Source organism: Orcinus orca, chromosome 13 (assembly GCF_937001465.1).
Source record: "Orcinus orca chromosome 13, mOrcOrc1.1, whole genome shotgun sequence".
Classification (NCBI taxonomy): Eukaryota; Metazoa; Chordata; class Mammalia; order Artiodactyla; family Delphinidae; genus Orcinus; species Orcinus orca.
The window spans coordinates 3,814,171-3,829,716 of NC_064571.1; the positions used below are offsets into that span (position 1 = coordinate 3,814,171).

General features: G+C 35.7%; 1 long non-coding RNA gene across 1 annotated transcript in view; it reads right to left on the reverse strand.

Annotated features, from left to right (window-relative positions):
- Window positions 1-1,222: 1,222 nt before the first annotated feature.
- The window catches only part of LOC125960833 (uncharacterized), a 233,269-nt gene continuing 218,945 nt past the window's right edge, over window positions 1,223-15,546 (reverse strand). Inside the window, exon 4 of the long non-coding RNA XR_007470901.1 lies at window positions 1,223-1,575. This is a non-coding gene — a long non-coding RNA (uncharacterized LOC125960833). The remainder of the gene's footprint in view (window positions 1,576-15,546) is intronic.

Genomic DNA, 15,546 nt, shown 5'->3' on the forward strand with positions numbered 1-15,546 from the left:
TTTTGATGGCTTAGGCAGAGACTCTGACTTTATTTTTCCCCATCAACTTGGAGCATGAAGTCTTCCATACAGGACATGGTCAGAGTACCCCTAAGGATGAATAACACTCTCTGGATTCGGGACCTTTCTCACATCCATCAGCATTTCAATTTCACCTGCTGGACTCTGTGTGTCTAGGGTAACCCAGTGACATGTTCACAGAACAATTGGATTGAAGTATTATTATGTCTAGATCCAATGCCCAGTAATAATTTCCTCTCTTTGTTTCTGTGCCCTAGCAATTGGGATTGACATGTACACAATACTATATTTAAAATAAAATGCCTTTCCATGAAAAAAAATTAAATTAACTTAAAAAATAGAACAAAACAAACAAAAGGAAAAGGAAAACAAAAAACCAGGAGACATTCTGCAAGGCCAAGGGGAAAAAAAATAAGAAAAGAATGGCTGATTTCTTACATAAAACAATAACATACAATGCACTGTGTTTCCCTTCATTTGAGTGCGACAAATACATGGTAATACAAGAGGAAACACGCTCTATGTTGAATACCGGAAACACATAGGGGTCAGAAAAATATGAGTGAGAAAAATCTCTTAAGAGGCTTTGAATCACTACCCATCCATGGAGAAGGTGGTTGTTTTCCTCCTGTTAGAATGTCCCTCCCTAGTTTGTGCTTTATTATTAGGTCTAGTGGGGATAGGTAATTCTGTGTTTGTGGGGAAAAGGCATTTATCACCGGGGGGGGGGAACTTTTTCATCCTCAGCGTCCCCATTGGAGGAGATGGCCTCAGCAGGAGGGGCTACACAAATGTGGACCTCTCATCTCTGTGGCAAGTGACAGGGAGGCTTCTGCATCACGGAGGACTCAGAGCACAAAAAGAAATCCAGGGTCGATTGCACTGCTTGACTGAGGATATTCCTAACTCAGGACTGTATGTCCACTGAGCATCGCTGTTAGCGGTGCTTAACGGCTTACTGCCTTCTTCTCAAATAATAAAGTGAAATTGTTCTTTAACCAAAGTGTTGCTCCTTAACAAATGTTGAGAGGGACGCCACGTAAACAGAGATGTTGAGACATTTTATTTGAAGTTGACTGAAATGTATACACAAACTTTTTTTTTAACATCTTTATTGAAGTACAATTGCTTTACAATGGTATGTTAGTTTCTGCTTTATAACAAAGTGAATCAGTTATACATATATCCCCATATCCCCTCCCTCTTGCATCTCCCTCCCACCCTCCCTATCCCACCCCTCTAGGTGGTCACAAAGCACCGAGCTGATCTCCCTGTGCTATGCAGCTGCTTCCCACTAGCTATCTATTTTACGTTTGGTAGTGTATATATGTCCATGCCACTCTCTCACTTCGTCCCAGCTTACCCTTCCCCCTCCCCGTGTCCTCAAGTCCATGCTCTTGTAGGTCTATGTCTTTATTCCCATCTTACCCCTAGGTTCTTCATGACCTTTTTTTTTTTTTTCCTTAGATTCCATGTATACGGGTTAGCATATGGTATTTGTTTTTCTCTTTCTGACTAACTTCACTCTGTATGACAGACTCTAGGTCCATCCACCTCACTACAAATAACTCAATTTCGTTTCTTTTAATGGCTGAGTAATATTCCACTGTATATATGTGCCACATCTTCTTTATCCATTCATCTGTCGATGGACATTTAGGTTGCTTCCATGTCCTGGCTATTGTAAATAGAGCTGCAATGAACATATTGGTACATGACTCTTTGAATTATGGTTTGCTCAGGGTATATGCCCAGTAGTGAGATTGCTGGGTTGCATGGTAGTTATATTTTTAATTTTTTAAGGAACCTCCATACCATTCTCCATAGTGGCTGTATCAATTTACATTCCCACCAGCAGTGCAAGAGGGTTTCCTTTTCTCCACACCCTCTCCAGCATTTATTGTTTCTACATTTTTTGATGATGGCCATTCTGACTGCTGTGAGATGATATCTCATTGTAGTTTTGATTTGCATTTCTCTAATGATTAATGATGTTGAGCATCCTTTCATGTGTTTGTTGGCAGTCTGTATATCTTCTTTGGAGAAATGTCTATTTAGGTCTTCTGCCCATTTTTGGATTGAGTTGTTTGTTTTTTTGATATTGAGCTGCATTAGCTGCTTGTAAATTTTGGAGATTAATCCTTTGTCAGTCGCTTCATTTGCAAATATTTTCTCCCATTCTGAGGGTTGTCTTTTTGTCTTGTTTATGGTTTCCTTTGCTGTGCAGAAGCTTTGAAGTTTCATTATGTCCCATTTGTTTATTTTTGTTTTTATTTCCATTTCTCTAGGAGGTGGGTCAAAAAGGATCTTGCTGTGATTTATGTCATAGAGTGTTCTGCCTATGTTTTCCTCTAAGAGTTTGATAGTTTCTGGCCTTACATTTAGGTCTTTAATGGAATACCTGAATAGACAACGAATCATCCCAAATTGAGGAGGTGGACTTTATACACAAACTTTTAAAAGTTTAAAGACTTTTAAAAGGCAGGTGTTAATACCAAAGCCACTAGACTCTAAAAACTAAAAATCTTTGTTCTAGGCAAGGTGGCTTCCAACTGCCATTGCACAGATGATGCCTTGAAGTGTGGTTAGAAACATTGGAATATCTATTGATAATTATTTTGACCCTATCATCTTATTTATTTTCCCAACTTTTTATTTTGAGAAGTAAAGCAACTCCAGCAAAAAAATAATTAAAGATAGTAAATTAAATGCCCACATACCTCTACCTAGATTCACCAATTACTAACATCTTGCTACATTTGCTTTACCTCTTTATATGTAGTTTTAAAAATTATTGTTGTTGAATCATTTGAGAGTTGCAGGCATCCGAGTACCAAACCCTGAAATCTAAATGTATCTCCAAAGAACAAAGACGTTTTCCTAAACAATCACAATATAAGGGTTATGCTCAGGAAATTTAACATTGATACAAAACTAATAGTATCTAATATACAGTGTCAATCATCATAATAAAGTCTTATCTATTTTTCCTGTTTATATAGGAATAAATAGCATGTGTCTCATTTATATACTCTTTAAAACTAGAACAGTTGGTCAATTTTTTTGTCTTCGTGGTGTAGACACTTTTTAAGAGGTTAGACCAGATGTTTTCCAGAATGGCCCTCAATTTTTTTATTAAAAAATAACTTACATGCCATAAAATTTGCACTTTCAATGTGTACAATTCAATGACTTTTAGTATAATCACAAAGTTGTGCAAGCATCTTCACTATTTCATTCCAGAACATTTTAATCCCCTCAGAAATAAGCCTCATTTGTACACATTAGCAGACATTTTTTCCACCCTCGGTCCCTAGCCATCACTCATCTACTTTCTGAATCCCTAGATTTGCCTATTCTGGACATTTTACATACATATTGAATTATACAATATGTAGTATTTTGTGTGTGGTTTTTCTCTAAGCAAAGTGTTTTCAAGTTTCATCCATGTTGTAGTAGGTATCAGTACTTCAGTCCTTCTTTATAGCTGAATAATATGCCATTGTACGCATGTATCATATATTATTTCTCCCTTCATCAATCAACAGACGATTGGGTTGTTTCCATTTTGTGTGGACTTGTTCTCAATGATTGGGGTTATATATTCAGGAGTGGAGCTGCTGGTGTTTCACTTTTTCAGGAACTGGCAAACTGTTTTAGGAAGTGGCTTCACCATTTGACATTCCCACCAGTCATGTGTGTCTGTTCCAATTTCTCCACATCGTCACCAAAACTGGTTATTATCTGCTTTTCCTGATCAGTATGTTAAGGTGGTATCTGTGAGATGTGTCCCTTATAAGGGTAAACTTTCTCCTTTTCCCCTTTTAAAAATAAGAAACCTGTGGAGAGATTCTTTGAGATCTTATCCTTTCAGATGTTTAGCTTTGCAAGTTTTAAGAACATACAATGTATAACAGTAAAGCATTCATAGAATTTAGAAAGAAATAAATATTTTTATTTGGGGAAAACACACTCCAGCTTGTTTTACTGATGGAAGCCAGCAATCTAGAAGTCCAACTCTCCACCATTCCTTAATTTTGTTTTGTTAAACACCCATGCTAGACATTCTTAGGCATTCCAAAAAAATAAAAGACTTAATTCCCAAATTACAAGTATTAAAATACTGCTTGCAAATATACATTAAACAGGAAGAGAAAAATGTAGCGCAGTAGAGTTTTTGTTATTTCGTTTTAAATAGACGCTGCACACTGCAGCCTTAAGACCAAACCTTACTTTTTTTTAGGTTAGGTTGTAGAGTATTCAGGTCTAGTTCAGGGTCAGTGGTCTTTCACTTTACTCTTAGAACCTGGCAGTAGAACTGCCTTGGGGAATCATTCTTTTAAAAATAATATCCTAGTAAAGCCACTTTTGAGAATTTTTCTCATTGTAATATTTCAAGTTCTAGATACTTTGATTATACGAAGCTTCTTCATTTATCCTATGCCCTTGTGCTAACAAATGGAAAAGTGAAAACTTGACCTATTTGCTTCATGTGTATAAGTATAATTTCATGCACATGTTTTCTGTTCTTTGTTGTGTTGTCAAGTTAGGTTGATGTTCTCTGTAGCTTCTTATTTCTTATGTTTCCATCAATTTAAAACATCTCAACAACACATTTTTCTTTCTTAAAGAATATTTCACTGTCTACAGTTTCCAAAACTGTGAAGTTATCACCTCTTGGAAATGATGTATTTTTTCTTAGTCCAGTTAATTTCCAACTTTATTGAGGTAATTGATGAATAAAAACTGTGTCTAAAATGTTTAATTTGAGGATTTGAGAACCTCTACATAATGGAATGATTACCACAATGAAACATTACATCTGTCACCTCACATAGTTACCTTTCTTCCTGTGTCTGGTGAGAGCACTTAAGATCTACTCCTAGCAAATTTCAAATATCCAATACAATGTTATTAGCTATAATCACCATGCTATACATAAGATCCCCAGAATTTATTCATGTTATCACTGAAAATCTGTATCCCTTGACCAACATCTTCCCAACTCCCACGTCCCAGCCACTGTTCTATTCTCCACGTCTGTGAGTTCGACTTTTTTGATTCCACATATGAGTGAGATCATACAGTGTATCTTTCTGTGTTTGGCTTATTTCGCTTGGTATAATATCTCCCAGGCTCATCCATGTTGTCGCAAATGGCAGGATTTCCTTCTTTTTTATGGCTGAATAAGATTCCATTTTACATATGCCCCGTTTTCTTTATTCATTCATTCATCAACAGACACAGATTTGGACCATTTAATAATGCTTCAAGTGCTTCAGCAAGGCATTCTTACCTTATTCCTGTTCTACCACTAAATAATCTATCCTTTTTAAAGCTAATCTTAAATAAGCCAGTTTGCTGCTTATTAAAGGGAGACCTCAAATTGCCTCATTTCTACCTCTCAGATTATAGCTTTTTTTCTTTGGTTTGGCTTTTAGTTTACAGAAGAACTTGAGAAACTCTGGAAGCTACTCTTCCTGGACAGAGAAAAAATTAGTTACTTGAGGAGGCATGAGCTTCTGTAAAGAAATTAGGAGATATTCTCCAGTTTGTTTTTGCATCTCACACCTAATCTTTCTGGTGTGTTGGAGTGTAGGTGAATGGTGATTGCAAAATGTTTATTAAGACTACATCATCCTTTGCAAACACCAGAACTCAGTAATAAATTATGGGTCCAAATACAGCCAGTAATTCTTTCCGCCTTGTTTTAGGAGCTGCAAGAATATTTTGCTCACCTTTGTCATGGGCTCATTTCACACTGGGTTACGGTGGGTTGGCAATTCACTTGAATTTATTCTCTGCTGATTTTGGAGGGTTCCAGGCTAAAAATGATCACTGTTGCACTTACCTCTACTTGCTTTATACAGAATCTAGTTAACAGTTTGCACATTGGGTTGTGCACATACAACACTCTGGCTGCTCTTCTCAGAACTTTACATTCATCCTCCATGCTTACAACAACTCTGCGAGCCAGATCATGACTTTATCCTTTTCTTTCCAAAGTCAGGTTAAATAATTTCTCACTAGCCAGAGTTCGGTAATGCTAGAGCAGGAATTCAATCCCACTCAGTCTAGGGCATAAACTATTTTAAGGTAATGAATACAGTGGTACTGTTCTTGGTAAACCCAATTAAATATATTGTGGCTTCTGGAACATAGTGGAGGTTCAGTGAATATTTGTTGAATTAATTTGAAGAACAATTAAGTTCAGAACATTTAATTTAGAGTACCAAAATGTTTCTTTCTAACAGGCAATCTGAAGACCTATTTCCACTTTTTGAGACTAGTAGTAATAAAATACTATATCTTCTTGTGGAATTTGTTATACTGCCTACGAAGTGTTGGATATGCATGTTTACTGACAAGACTGAAATTCTAAAAGTCTTGGACCATGCTATTTTTCTTTGTATTTTTAGTACCATCATAATAGGGCTATTTCTCATTTGGTTCATATTTTCCTTAAGCTGACTAAGTACTACTTGGTCAATTGATAGGAATATAAATCTGTATTCTGTGAGTCATACTGGTTAATTCTCCTTGGGAGCTAGAAAAAATCAGGAAATAGTTCCCTTTGACTCTCACTGTTGCTCTGTTTAAGTGATTTTAATTTCTCTTCTTATAACAAGGGAGTATAAAGGACATGAGAATGTGTGACAAGATTCTTGCTACTGATAAGCATAATGTTTCAGGAAAAGTTAATATTCTTGATTTAAAAAAGAAAAATTACATGTCAAATGTTGGGTTTTCTCAATGACATTTAGTTATTAAAGGAATAGACTTATAACTATAGAAACAATTATTATTTCTTCTTAAACATTGTTAAAGTCTAAAAAAGAATTCTATTGAATTAGCTCTTTGATAACTAGCAGTTTCTCAGCAATACAGCAGAATAGGTCTTATCACAAACAATAATTGTGAAGAATGAATGAAACAATGGATGAACAGTAAATCTGAGGTCTGATGATCTCTCTGGACTGCCTAAAGATGTTTTGAATGGAGTATAAACCATGACCAGTACCGCTGACATGTCTAGTGATTTCTGTATTTAGAGGTATCATTTTTCTGTGAGTTCACTTAGGATTCACTAGGAACTTCTATAAACCTAGGAGAAATATTATTGGAAAACAGATACATTTAGCCAGTATCAAAATATAAATTGTGATTGGAAATAGAAAATCTAAATTCTCTTACTATACAAAGAAGCACACGTTCTTTCTGGAAGAAAGAGATGTTCCAGGCACGGCCTAATCTAATGTTGCAGACAGGAGGCTGGGGATCCAGGCCAGGCCTGGGAGCATGCACAGAGGCAGGGCTTGGAGGGATGCTGTATCCAAAGGAGAAACCTCCCAAAGACAGTGGTGCAAAGTACTTATTGTCCAGAGATGTAGATGGATCTCTAGGGCAGGAATTCTAGTCTCTGCACTTTTGGGCTGGATAATTCTTTGCTGTGGGGAGCACTGCTGGGCATCATAGTATACTTAATTGTCCTTGGTCTCTACATGCCAGTAGCATCTCCCTCCCAAGTTGTGACGACCAAACATGTCTTCAGATGTTGTCAGACATTCCCTGGGGGATAAAATCACCATCTACACACTTGACAAAGTCTGCTGTGAGGGCTGGCACCCTGAGAGACCAGCTGAGAGATATCATTCATACAGAGTTAGAGATGGAGCCTGAAGTCATGTTCTGAACCAACACAGTGAAACCTCACTGGAATTTTTTTTTTTACATCTTAATTGGAGTAAAATTGCTTTACAGTGGTGTATTAGTTTCTGCTTTATAACAAAGTGAATCAGCTATACATATACATATATCCCCATTTCCCTTCCCTCTTGCGTCTCCCTCCCACCCTTCCTATCCCACGTCTCTAGGTGGTCACAAAGCCCCCAGATGATCTTCCTGTGCTGTGGAACTCCTTCCCACTAGCAATTTATTTTACATTTGGTGGTGTATATATGTCCATGCCACTCTCTCACTTCATCCAAGCTTACCCTTCCCTCCCCGTGTCCTCAAGTCTGTTCTCTAAGGCTGTGTGTTTATTCCTGTCCTGCCCTTAGGTTCTTCAGAACCATTTTTTTTTGTTTTTTAGATTCCATATATATGTATTAGCATACGGTATTTGTTTTTCTCTTTCTGACTTACTTCACTCTGTATGACAGACTCTAGGTCCATCCACCTCACTACAAAAAACTCAATTTTGTTTCTTTTTATGGCTGAGTAATATTCCATTGTATATATGTGCCACATCTTCTTTATCCATTCATCTGTTGATGGACACTTAGGTTGCTCCGTGTCCTGGCTATTGTAAATAGAGCTGCAATGAGCATTGCGGTACATGACTATTTTTTGAATTATGGTTTTCTCAGGGTATAGGCCCAGTAGTGGGATTGCGGGGTCATATGGTAGTTCTATTTTTAGTTTTTTATGGAACCTCCACACTGCTCTCATAGTGGTTGTATCAATTTACATTCCCACCAACAGTGCAAGATGGTTCCCTTTTCTCCACACCCTCTCCAGCATTTATTGTTTCTACATTTTTTGATAGTGGCCATTCTGACTGGTGTGAGGTGATACCTCATTGTAGTTTTGATTTGTATTTCTCTAATGATTGGTGATGTTGAGCATCCTTTCATGTGTTTGTTGGCAGTCTGTATATCTTCTTTGGAGAAATGTCTATTTAGGTCTTCTGCCCATTTTTGGATTGAGTTGTTTGTTTTTTTGATATTGAGCTGCATTAGCTGCTTGTAAATTTTGGAGATTAATCCTTTGTCAGTTGCTTTGTTTGCAAGTATTTTCTCCCATTCTGAGGGTGGTCTTTTGGTCTTGTTTATGGTTTCCTTTGCTGTGCAAAAGCTTTGAAGTTTCATTAGGTCCCATGTGTTGATTTTTGTTTTTATTTCCATTTCTCTATCAGGTGGGTCAAAAAGGATCTTGCTGTAATTTATGTCATGGAGTGTTCTGCCTGTGTTTTCCTCTAAGAGTTTTATAGTGTCTGGCCTTACATTTAGGCTTTTAATCCATTTTGAGTTTATTTTTGTGTATGGTGTTAGGGAGCATTCTAATTTCATTCTTTTACATGTAGCTGTCCAGTTTTCCTAGCACCACTTATTGAAGAGGCTGTCTTTTCTCCATTGTATATTCTTGCTTCCTTTATCAAAGATAAGGTGCATGGGTTTACCTCTGGGCTTTCTATCCTGTTCCATTGATCTATATTTCTGTTTTTGTGCCAGTACCAAACTGTGTTATCTACTATAGCTTTGTAGTATAGTCTGAAGACCTGGAGCCTGACTCCTCCAGCTCCATTTTTCTTTCTTAAGATTGCTTTGGTTCTTTGGGGTCTTTTGTGTTTCCATACAAATTGTTAAATTTTTTGTTCTAGTTCTGTGAAAAATGCCATTGGTAGTTTGATAGGGATTGCACCGAATGTGTAGAGTGCTTTGGGTAGTATAGTCATTTTCAGAATATTGATTCTTCCAATCCAAGAACATGATATATCTCTCCATTTGTTTGTATCATCTTTAATTTGTTTCATCAGTGTCTCATGATTCTGCATACAGGTATTTTGTCTCCACAGGTAGGTCTATTCCTAGGTATTTTATTCTTTTTGTTGCAGTGGTAAATGGGAGTGTTTCCATAATTTCTCTTCCATATTTTTCATCATTAGTGTATAGGAATGCAAGAGATTTCTGTGCATTAATTTTGTGTCCTGCTACTTTACGAAATTCATTGATTAGCTCTAGTAATTTTCTGGTAGCATCGTTAGGATTCTCTATGTATAGTATCATGTCATCTGCAAACAGTGACAGCTATACTTCTTCTTTTCCGATTTGGATTCCTTTTATTTCTTTTTCTTCTCTGATTGCTGTGGCTAAAGTTTTCAAAACTATATTGAATAAGAGTGGTGAGAGTGGGCAACCTTGTCTTGTTCCTGATCTTAGAGGAAATGGTTTCAGTTTTTCACCATTGAGAACAGTGTTGGCTGTGGGTTTGTCATATATGGCCTTTGTTATGTTGAGGTAAGTTCCCTCTATGCCTACTTTCTATAGGGTTTTTATCATAAATGGGCATTGAATTTTGTCGAAAGCTTTTTCTGCACCTATTGAGATGATCATATGGTTTTTCTCCTTCAATTTCTTAATATGGTGTATCACTGATTCATTTGCGTATATTAAAGAATCCTTGCATTGTTAGGATAAACCCCTCAAAAAACTTGACCATGATGTATGATCCTTTTAATGTGCTGTTGGATTCTGTTTGCTAGTAGTTTGTTGAGGATTTTTGCATCTATGTTCATCAGTGATATTGGCCTGTAGTTTTCTTTTCTTTGTGACATCTTTGCCTGGTTTTGGTATCAGGGTGACAGTGGCCTCGTAGAATGAGTTTGGGACTGTTCTTCCCTCTGTTATATTTTGGAAGAGTTTGAGAAGGATAGGTGTTAGCTCTTCTCTAAATGTTTGATAGAATTCGCCTGTGAAGCCATCTGGTCCTGGGCTTTTGTTTGTTTAGATATTTTTAATCACAGTTTCAATTTCAGTGCTTATGACCGGTCTGTTTATATTTTCTATTTCTTCCTGGTTCAGTCTCAGAAGTTTGTGCTTTTCTAAGAATTTGTTCATTTCTTCCAGGTTGTCCATTTTACTGGCATATAGTTGTTTGTAGTAATCTCTCATGATCCTTTGTCTTTCTGCAGTGTCCCTCACTGGAATTTTTTTTAGTGTGTCTGTGACCTCAGTGTGGAAGGGAAGACAGCTCTTAAATCAGAACTTATAGCTTATACATGCTTATAGCTTCCCATGTTAATGAAAATGGCTAAATATTCAAGTGTTGAATTTATAGGATATGCTCTCTATCCATCTAAGTAATCATTAATAGATAACACTTGATAACAGTGTTCCATGGGCATATTGGTTTTAAATACTCTTGTTTGAACAGATAGTTTTTGATAGACTTCTCAAGGCATTTAATATGCTAATGTGTACTATGAATCTCCAAACATGCAGCCTATTCTGCTAATTTATCTGCCCAGACTATAAAAAATATGACCTACAATGACATAGGTTAATTTTTATTGTTTTTGTGTCTTACCTTGGAATGATACTTTACAGAGCAATTCCACACACACCTTTATTGTAATACTGAAAATGAAGATATGGTGTGGAGCTCAGTCTCCAAATCAAGTCTTTCTGATTCCAGGTCCACAGCGCTTTCTATGCCATGCATTGTGAAGAATACCAATCACTATTTAACTCTTTAGTTCATCATTTTTCCTTGTCTTTGTTCAAATACTGCTTTCACAGGTTACATAAACATTTCAAGTACCAAATAAGCTATCAAGGTGATGTAGATGAAATATAGGCATTACTGTTATTCTTGTCATTATTATTAATGTCCTATTGGTAAACTTCTTGAGACACACATGCGGATACAGACACACATCCCCCGAATGGTTATGAAGAGATAAAATAACAAATACCAAATGCTCTTAGAATGGAAAGGCATGGGAATGTACACCTGCATATTGACTGTGCAAAGAAGGAGATGCTCTGAGGAAAACAGATTTCTCTGCTTCATGGTCTTTTCCACATTTCTTTCCTCATCTTAAAAAAATGTAAATGTTGATTCTCTCTGAAGTAGTCTTAATATATTTACAATATAAGTGAGCTCTGGGTATTTCAACACAAAATGTAAATCCCACCTGAAATCACATTTGGTTATAATATGAAAGTGTATTTCCTACAAAACTAATAAACAAATAAATAAATCAGTTTGATCTGCTAGGCAGATAATATGGAGAAGGAAGTGTGTTTTTTTATGAAACAGAAATTCATTTTCGGTGTGGAAGTTCTTGTGGAAGGAGTGCGTAGAGAATTTCTGTGTCCTGTGTACAGCTCCAAGCTGCTTTCATGTAGCACGTTTCCCTGGCTGAGAGCGAAAAGAGGGTAGAGGGAATCTCAGTGGATCAATTAACAGAGGGACCTGTCCTTCAACAGCAGAAGATCTATTTCAGGATTTGCATATCACTGAAAAAAATTACAAAGCTGAGATAAATACAAGCCCGATAATAACTCACTGCAGACTTGGCTCTATTCCTAGATTTCCTTGGCTGTTTGTCCTAATAAAGTGTCTCCATGGCACTTAGGGCAGGAAGGTTATTAGTAGCTGTCAATCAAAGGAGGGAGTAGGCATCAGCAGGAGGAGGAAGAGAAGAGAAGTGACATTCATCCTCTCTTCTCACTGATATTGGGTATAAAAGTCACTCAGAGCAAGTGGTTAAAAAGGGACAGGTCTCTCTTCATCCCCACGGAAAAAAGAAAAGCTGCCTTGGTTACCAACAATTTAATAATAAAACAAAATACATCAATCATCTTTTTTTCTACCTTATTGATGCTTGAACGTCCATTAATTCTGAGGAAATGAAGGACATATGAAAGAGATCTTCATGGGAGACTCTTGACTTAATATTGTTTTCTTATGTTTTCATGCAATGCATACATATTGATGTTTAAAATTAAAGGAGAAAATTTTCTCCATTATCAGACATCTCTTTTATTTTCCTTTTTTTTAAGTGTTGAATTTTTTCTTATGGCATAAGTGAATGCCTAGAGAAAAAAATATATGGGTAAAACATGTTTTCTTAGTTCATTTAAATCAGATTTCAGTGATTTTGACTATACCAAGTAGATACTCAAAACCTACCTATATAGCAATTAATTGATACTTTAAAGGTCTTTAATTTACTGTCTATTTTCTTAATTAAAATATATCTATTGCTTGAGCACATCATCTCTCTATATGCATATTTTCATAAGTAACAGAACCTGTACAGTGCTAATTGATATCCTGGTCTCCAGACAATACTTTACTAAATGAAATGACAATTATAACCAATTAAAATTCACTTTACATACTACTTCACCTATTTAGTATGTATTATGCATGAAGACGGAGAGCACATTGCCTCACTGCTTAGGATTTATGTGTGTCTTGGAAATTGATGGACAGCGCCAAGATCTTCCTTTTAGTGCATTTTTTCCCCGAAACCAGGGGTCACTTGGGGGCTTATATTTTGGTGTTTCTTAGGTTAAAGAGGTAACGTGAGCTGTTATTTGTTACAGATAGAAGCTTTCTTCATATTTGCCTAACGTACATCAAGAGCACTTCTCTGAAGAACGACTCGTGTGATGAGAAGAGGTTTTTTGTTTTTTTTTTTATTTTGTTTTTATTTCAGACACACTACTGTCTAATTACATATCTGATCCTCTAGCTTCCAGCCATAAGATAACCTACACAGACAATACATATTTATACTTTGTGATAATGTATTAACCTGTTGCTCTTTATGTAACTAAACTTTAAATTTTCAAACTTGCATTGTTTTGCCAGGGCCCATTTGACACTGAACTAATATCAAAAGGCATGCGTGTGTAAGGAGACCACTATCCACCTGTGCCTGTTTGTTGAAGAAAAGGGATCTCCATTTCCTGTCATTTCTGTTTTTGCAATTTTCAAATCAGAAATCATCTGGAAAATGCACTAAAAAAGTAGGAAACATAGGAATTCTGGGACAAATATAATAATATCCTAAAATTAAGAATGGTCTTTTAATTTTTGAACAGATATTTCATTTGAATAAGTGGCCAATTCTTTTAGGAATTGCATGAACCTTTGCCTTTGCCCTCTTCAGGTATTTTCTGTCCTATTGTAAATGCATTCTGCTTCCTTACCTTTTCAACATCCTTTCAAAACACTTTTTAATTAAAAAATATTATGAAGTGAGGTGAAATGTAGAGTGGTACTCTCAGTGATGTCACCTTTTTCCTTCTCACATGAAAAATCATAATGTTTTCATGATCTTGATTTTTATTCAACTATTTGCAAGGCTCTCCCATCCGGACAACTAATTTCTGAGCAACAAGTGTGCAATAAATTTTTAAGAAACCCTAGGCTTTTAGGGGTTGGAGTTGTCAACCGTTTACATACTAATTATTTTGCAAAAACGGGAACAATGGAAAAGTTGACACAGTTGCAGATCACTTAGAGAAATATTTTCTTGATTTTGAAAGTTGAACTGCATCCCTGAGAATTATGTTTGTATTTATTTGTTTTTCATTTTTAATAGAAGGTCAGATTAATTATCCAAGGAAAAACACACTTTGTAATTTGGCCTCAGTTTGTAAAACATTTGCTTTAAAAATATAGATCTGTATTAGCAAATATCTAAATTTAGTCAGCATCTTTCATCTGTCTTGAAGGATATTTTTAGTTGGATTTAAGATTAAAAAATCATTCTCATTTGCATCATTTTTACTCCAGAACTTTAGATTTCCACAATGATTAAACAGTCTGCCAACATCAGCAAGGATAGAAAAATAACTTCTAAATAGATCTTTCCAATCAAATTTTTAGTTCAAGTAAAAATGATGCCAAGTAATTATACATTACTTATAATTGAATAAAGTACATACGTTATAAATTAGACTTTATAATCATATTTCCATGTTTACATAGATTTTTTTCTTCCCCTCTTCCTTATTTACTTCCTTTCCTTGTTCCTTTCTTCTGAAATAATCTATCTTACACTCTGAACCATGGAATTTAACAAATTATCTATTAAAAACCTATCTTGATATAAATAAAATTCTTGAAAATCATTATGCATTAGTCATTTTCACAAAACTTCCTGATGAAGTAATGTGAATCTTACTATGTATTAGACCTTGTTTTATGAACTGCTATATTTGATTTGCAGTAAAAAATACTCTTTTCCTAAAATAGTAAACTTCTGTGTTTTTCCTTCAATTTTAAGCATTTACATTTTTTACTTTTTGATGTATGAAATATCACAAAACATTCCTCAGGTGCAAAAATTATTATATAATTTTTTGCAATTATGAAGATTGATTTTTCATTAGTTTTTCTTTGTTGTGTTTTTTTTCTAGAAAAGTTGATTTGTGCAGTAAGTGAAGTGCCAATGCAGATAAATGTAACCAACACTAAGTTGGCCAATAGAATTTAACAACCGCTAAGGTCATTAATATAATTTGTTTTGGCACTGTTACATTTCCTAGTGCTACTCTGAGTAGTTTGCTGGGTACATCAATTTGTTTTCAGCTATTGTGAAATTGGATACCCTGGCTTTCATCCAAAGCACCCTCTCCATTTGCATATCTTTGTTATCATTTCAGGTTCTCAGAACATACTGTGGACTATCACACCATCTGCACCAAAAGCCTCACATCCAAACACAAATTAAAAATGAAACTGTAAAATTTGCAAGGAAACAATACAGACCTTTTATCTCATTCTCCCTCTGTTCATTTTCAAAAGAGAAACTTGCTTGTAGCCAAGCATAGCAAAAAAGGCTTTTATTAATTGGACTGGCATCAAGCATGCATACATAAAATTGTTTATTTTTTCCCTATAAAGGGGTTGCCTGACATAAAAGGGTCTTTGAAGATGACATTCAGATTTTGACATTTGCATGATATTGTATAAATATCAGAGGTAGGAGACTTTTCTGAC